Source organism: Leuciscus leuciscus, assembly GCF_965113295.1.
Source record: "Leuciscus leuciscus genome assembly, chromosome: 25".
In the NCBI taxonomy this organism is placed as follows: Eukaryota; Metazoa; Chordata; class Actinopteri; order Cypriniformes; family Leuciscidae; genus Leuciscus; species Leuciscus leuciscus.
The window spans coordinates 28,556,244-28,563,299 of NC_138724.1; the positions used below are offsets into that span (position 1 = coordinate 28,556,244).

General features: G+C 39.4%; 1 long non-coding RNA gene across 1 annotated transcript; it reads left to right on the forward strand.

Moving 5' to 3' along the window:
- Positions 1-74: 74 nt before the first annotated feature.
- LOC309490770 lies at positions 75-3,973 on the forward strand. Its single transcript, XR_014202824.1, has 4 exons — positions 75-1,627; positions 1,660-1,847; positions 2,562-3,713; positions 3,847-3,973. It is a non-coding gene; the product is annotated as an uncharacterized lncRNA (long non-coding RNA).
- The last annotated feature ends 3,083 nt before the right edge of the window (positions 3,974-7,056 follow it).

Sequence of the window (7,056 nt, forward strand, 5' to 3'; positions counted from 1 at the left end):
AAATATATATATAATATTTTATGAAATATAAAGTATTTGAAAATGCAAAAAAGCACTAGGCTATCTATCTATCTATCTATACACACACACACACACACACATATTAATATATGTGTGTTTATATATATATAAAACCTCCCCCTGGATTTTATATTGTTAATCATTGAGTTCCAGTTTCTAGAATTTACTGATCCAAACTTTGACTTTTTTATATCATGAATCTTTTTATTGATTCCATCTGGATGTTAATGATCATTTCAGTGTCATGTTGACCTGTGTTTCCAGCGGATGACACACACACACACACACACACACACACACACACACACACACACACACACACACACACACACACACACACACACACACACACACACACACACACACACACACACACACACACACACAGGTGTAGGCTCTGCTCTTTGTAATGTGATCAATCAGAGGAGCTTCAGAGATCTGGCAGTCACAGTTGTCACTCTGACTCCAGCTCCTCATAAACACACACACACACTCTGACTCCAGCTCCTCATAAACACACACACTTCCACAGCTCGAGTTCACCGAGGCCGTCTGTCCCGCTGCAACTCCTTTACCTGCTCGTGTCTCTCGTGTTTAGAGGATCAGCCCTGATGACCCAGAAACACACACTCACAGACGGGCCTTATTACATTAGCCCAGTGTGACCAACAGGAGATGACGTCATCAGGCCAGGTCATGTGACCGGATCAGACCGTTAATGCTTAAACTGTGTTTGTGTTCTGACCTGGGATCCAAAGTGTTACTTAACCAGAAACTACAAGGATAAATGATATGCTATGATTTGCTACCACTGAATTCTGATTAGATGAGCCTCATTCAAAGCCATTGGTAAAATGCAGAATATTAATATAGTCTTTTAGCATTTGCTTCATGTCGTACAATATAAAAGATTAGATGTCCCCTTGTTGTTTAATAGTTTAACATTTATATTTCTTCTTCTTCTGGCCCACTGACAGATCTGGAAAACGTCCTCCTTTCACACTTTATTTCTCCTCTAAACGTCAAGTTTCTGCTTTTATCACACGAGCGCTCATCCAGTTTAGATGCAACATCTGCGTTTCATTGCGCCGGAGTAATGACAAACACACTCCCACCGCTGATCCAAAACACACATCGCACGGATGGAGGTGAGCGCTGGATATATTACTGTTAAAACACCTCTGAGTTTGTTCTTCAGGCCATGACGGCAGGATTACGGGAGGGTTTGCAGGGTTTCCTCGTCCTACGCAATCAGAGGAAAAGACTGAGACTCTGCAGAGGAAACTCTAGATCTGTCTGGACGTGACAGGGTTAAGTCGTGTCAGATGAACGGAAGAATCCTCTTTTGCATCCTGATTGGCCCATGTGACTCTCCACATCTTCTGAAGTCATATGTACATGAGGAACAGACCCAAATTGAAGTCATTATTCATTGAGTACTCCACAGCTGCTGTCAAATCTCAATCACGCAGATGTTCAAATACGACGTGATTCGGTACGTCTGCATGTTACGCAACACAGTGACGGGGAGATTGGATTTCAGAGCGTTTGCATTCGCTCACAAAACTTTATGTTTCTCCCAAGAAACTTTGCATTCGCTCGGTACGTCTGCATGTTACGCAACACAGTGACGGGGAGATTGGATTTCAGAGCGTTTGCATTCGCTCACAAAACTTTATGTTTCTCCCAAGAAACTTTGCATTCGCTCGCAAAACCTTTCGCGTTCCTCTGAAAAACGCTGCATTTTCTCACAAAACTTTTTGCGCTTTCCAACAAAAAAAAATGCAGAGTTCGCTCACAAATCTTTCACGTTCCCCCATAAGAAAGTCTGAGTTTGCTGACAAAACTTTTGCGCTTTCCAACAAAAAACTTTGCCTTCGCTTGTAAAATGTTTGAGTTCCCCCAAGAAACTTCGTATTTGTTCGCAAAACTTCCTCGTTCTGCTGAGAAACTTTGCATTTGCTGACAAAACTTTTGAGCTTTACAACAACAACAAAAACGTTGCATTCGCTTGCAAAACTTTTGCGATCCTATAAATCCTTTGCATTTGCTCACAAAACATTCCGTTTCTCCTCAAAAAATGCTGCATTTGTGCACAAAACTTTGTTTCTCCCAAGAAACTTTGCATTTGCTGACAAAACTTTTGCGCTTTCCAACAAAAAACTTTGCCTTCGCTTGTAAAACGTTTGAGTTCCCCCAAGAAACTTCGTATTTGTTCGCAAAACTTCCTCGTTCTGCTGAGAAACTTTGCATTTGCTGACAAAACGTTTGTGCTTTCCAACAAAAAAACACAGCGTTCGCTCGCAAATCTTTTGCATTCTTCCGAAAAAAATGCTGCATTTGCTTGCAAGACTTTACGCATCTCCCAAATAACTTTGCATTTGTGCACAAAGCTTCAGCATTCTGCTGAGAAACTTTGCATTTGCTGACAAAACTTTTGCGTTTTCCGACAAAAAACGTTGCGTTCGCTTGCAAACCTTTTGCGTTTCTCTGAAAATGCCGAGTTCGCTCACAAATCTTTCATGTTCCCCATAAGAAAGTTTGAGTTTGCTGGCAAACCTTTTGCGCTTTCCAACAAAAAACTTTGCCTTCGCTTGTAAAACGTTTGAGTTCCCCCAAGAAACTTCGCATTTGTTCGCAAAACTTCCTCGTTCTGCTGAGAAACTTTGCATTTGCTGACAAAACTTTTGAGCTTTACAACAACAACAAAAACGTTGCATTCGCTTGCAAAACTTTTGCGATCCTATAAATCCTTTGCATTTGCTCACAAAACATTCCGTTTCTCCTCAAAAAATGCTGCATTTGTGCACAAAACTTTGTTTCTCCCAAGAAACTTTGCATTTGCTGACAAAACGTTTGTGCTTTCCAACAAAAAAACACAGCGTTCGATCGCAAATCTTTTGCATTCTTCCGAAAAAACGCTGCATTTGCTTGCAAGACTTTACGCATCTCCCAAATAACTTTGCATTTGTGAACAAAGCTTCAGCATTCTGCTGAGAAACTTTGCATTTGCTGACAAAACTTTTGCGTTTTCCGACAAAAAACGTTGCGTTCGCTTGCAAACCTTTTGCGTTTCTCTGAAAATGCCGAGTTCGCTCACAAATCTTTCATGTTCCCCCAAGAAAGTTTGAGTTTGCTGGCAAAACTCTTGCATTCCTCTGAAAAACACTGCATTTGCTCACAAAACTTTTGTGCTTTACAAAAATATTTTGCGTTTCTCCCAAGAAACTTTGCATTTGTGCACAAAGCTTCCGTGTTCTGGTGAAAAATGTGGATGTTCTCAAAATGTTTACGCTTTCCAACAAGAAGCGTTGGGAGAAACTTTTGTGAGCGAACACAAAAGCACTGGAATATAATTTTCCCTCTACATCCCTTTAGCGGTTCCGTGGCATCTTGCATATTATGACGCGTAGTTTTTTAACCAAACGATTAAAATTTGAGAGCTACACATAAAGGGAAGGTTTTCAACAAACAATTACATTTTGGTCTTAACGCACCACATTTGAGCTGAACATCTGCGCATATTAGACTTGAGATGGTTCGGTTTTTTTGTGCCTTGTAATTGATAACTTCAATAACTTGACTATGCATATATTTGAGAGCAATGATCAATTTTCAGACTACTGCTTTTTTTTTAACAGCCCTTGCATTGTATGAAATGTTGCGTTTCACAGGTTTGCAACAACATGTGAGTAACCTAAATTATGACTTTTCATTTTATTTTCCATTTTTGTGTGAACTGCTCCTTTAAGTGCACATAGCTTATTTCCTTATGATAATCACCTCTTTGTTTCACCCTTTCCTTTGCTTTGTTTCTTTCATTAGATCTCAAGTCTCGAGTGTCTTTTCAACGGCTCGTCATCACGGAAGCTTGTCTTATCTTATTAAAAGCGGATTGAAACAAAAGATTTGTCACGCAAAGGCCTGCTTTAATAACCCGCACTTTGAAGCCTCTGTCTGCGTGTGAAGCTGGTTGTTCTCGTCAGTGAAACACAGCTCGATTGGAGGAGATGTGACCGTTTGCACGAGCAATCAGCGGTTCCTCGGGTTCTCTCGCGTGCAATCCGAGCCGATGGTTAACAAATCTAATGAGTAATGATGTGCAGGTGTTTGCCACCGACCCGGGGCAACAGTTGGCGAGCGCTTGGGAAAGCTGGCCGTGTTTCAGTGTGTTTGGTGTGTCATTTGGGCTGACTGTAATCCGTCTCTGGCCCTGCAAAAATCTAACACGACAGAGACAGTAATGTGAAAAAGAGCCTTCCGATACTTACAAGTTACAACGCCACAATGTGCATGAGGTTCAGGTTACTGAGGAGACTGCGCCACCTGCTGGCGGACAGTGATATTGCCAGTATTCTCAATAATGGTCACTGGTGATGAACATATTTCGCCAGTTTATTAGAGGGCGCTTAACAGTGTGAACAAATATTATATAGGCCTTTTGTAGCTATGAACTGCTCAAAAATATTCATCAGCTAGACTGCTGCTTTTGTGTAGAGTAAAACTTGTGATACTTATATCCTATTTCTGAGTAAATTATTATTTTTAATGGCGTATGATGCTTTTTCCTGGGAAGCTCGTATTTACGAGTTGGGAAGTCGTGTTTATGACGTCAAAGTCACTTTAGTCGGAGCGAGATGTCGGTTTATGTTATTAACTCTACACAAAAATAGGCTACAGCAAGGTTTTTATATTCTACTTCTAGAAAATGAAGAACAAAGAATGTGCATGTTTTGCTTTTTTAATGCTATATTTCAATGCTATTTTGTGCATGCAATTAGTTTATTTTGTTGTATGACTTGCGCCATTAATCTGTAGACTATCAAAAGGATTTTTAAAAGTCATTCTTTAGTACTCATAAATGTCTGGAAAGGTTATAAAATGTCATGTAAATTCATCAAAAATGGAGCCCTGTACAAATGTATGTATAAATATGAATATATATATAATTAACAACTGCAGAAGGAAATATAATATCCTGTTAGATTTTGTATGCATAAGGAAAAGACAGAGGATCTTCAGATTTAAATTGTTAAGCCTATCTGTACTCTTTATATTTCTCCAATAAAATAAAATAATAATAGTAATTTAAAAAAATGGAGCCCTGAATGTTATTCACCTGGGAACTTAATATGATACTATTGTAAATGCTGTTTAAATCATTGTGTGTGGTAATTTGTGTGCACAAATATCAAAGTGACTATAATCTCATTTTGTGCTAGCCAGAATTGTACAATAGCCTATGACATTTTCTGTAAATATTGACTATGCCCTCTACTGGTTACTATTGTACAGCTGTTTTTTTTTTTATGTTAGGCAACTATCATTCTGTGATTTACATCAAGGTACCACATCTGCACATCACATTAATCTGATATGGGAACACTTTACAAGCATAACATGTTATACTGGATTGAGGTAAGAAAATATAGCCTAAGCAATACCCCTGGCTGGTTGTCTAAGGTTTATCTGCAAGACTGGATTTGTATTATTTCTCCAAAATGTTTAATTTCCCCGCGTTTCCAGAAACCGTGTGTGGCATAATGCATTCTGGGATGATCCAGCTCTGCTTACACGTGCCTGCTATGTTTCTCATTGGAATATTGGTGGGCTTTTAGTCGTGTTTGGTGTCTAATAAACAGAAAATGAACAGCATTTACTGGGAGCAATGGCTCTGCAATTACGTGCACAAAAACTTAATTGAAAAATAGCCTGCCTTTCCAGTGGAAAATTCCCAACGGGAGTTGCCCACGATCTGATGCGCTGCAGCGACATCAACTGGTAGCGTTGAGAACTGCATCAACTGCACACTGACACATGCATCTTTGTTTTGGGATGCAAAAAATCTTGCTTTCCCACATTAACTTACAGAATATTCAGTTTTACAACGTGTTTCTGAGAAAAAAATAATTATCTGTAGTTGTGGTCTCTAAAACTACTGAATTATATTTTCCTAGAATTGCTCCCCTTAATAGTCTAGTGATTCGGCCCTGGAGATGTGTTTGTAATTGCATGGTTTCCAGGTCTAATTATGCTAAACGCATTTGAAGTTTATTGTCTTTAGCATCGAGGGAGAACTGCACAACTCCAATATTAACCGAACTGTCCTCATTTCTTCCTGTCCGACAATTTATAGCGGGTTTCAATCAAGTTCCCGTAAGTACAACCGATGAGTTTTACTTTGGTTGACGGGAAAGCACTGGATGTTCAGGCCGCTGTGGGCCTCATCTGGTCAACAGAAAATTTCTACCGTCTTCAGCCACGTCCCATTGACAGATTTTGACCAAAAGCAAATAAATTCAGCGAAAACGAGAGAGAACATTCGAGCAGAACAAAAAATATGCAGTCCACTCTCATTCAAGTCTGTTAACCAAATTATAACATTTTACATTTATGCATTAGGCAGACGCTTTTATCCAAAGCGACTTACATTGCATTTAAAGCACTTAAATTCTTATCAGTTCTTGCTTTCCCTGGGAATCGAACCCGTTGCAAGCGCCAACGCTTGTGTGAGCTACAGGAAAAAGCTAAACAGGAAAGCTTATAAAGTCACATTTGAATGCAAGTACATTTTCTTGTTCAACTAGCAATAAAATAAAATGGCAAGAAAAAGTCCAAACCTGCATTAGTTGTTCATTATATTTTAAGGTAATATTTATCGGTATAATTATACTGATACTCTGAGCCAATCTGGCCCTTGTCAAAGTCGCTCAGATCTTTATTCCTGTCCATTTCTCCTGCATCCAACACATTGATTATGAACTAAGTGTTTGCTTACCATCTAATCTACCCAGACCTTAATATGTGGCTTCATTTGGTGATAATCATTGATATTCTCTTCCCGTGTGATTGGTCTTAATGTTTTGGCTCATCAGTGTATATTTCAGTCATGACATCTCTCAGAGGGTTTGTATAGAGGGTCTATATATACAGTAGGTGGAGCTGGGGGAGGTGGAGGGCTTCTGATTAAACCTGTGCAGACACAGGACCAAACTATTTAAAAGTAAAGCAGCAAGCTCATTGGCTGCAGAATCA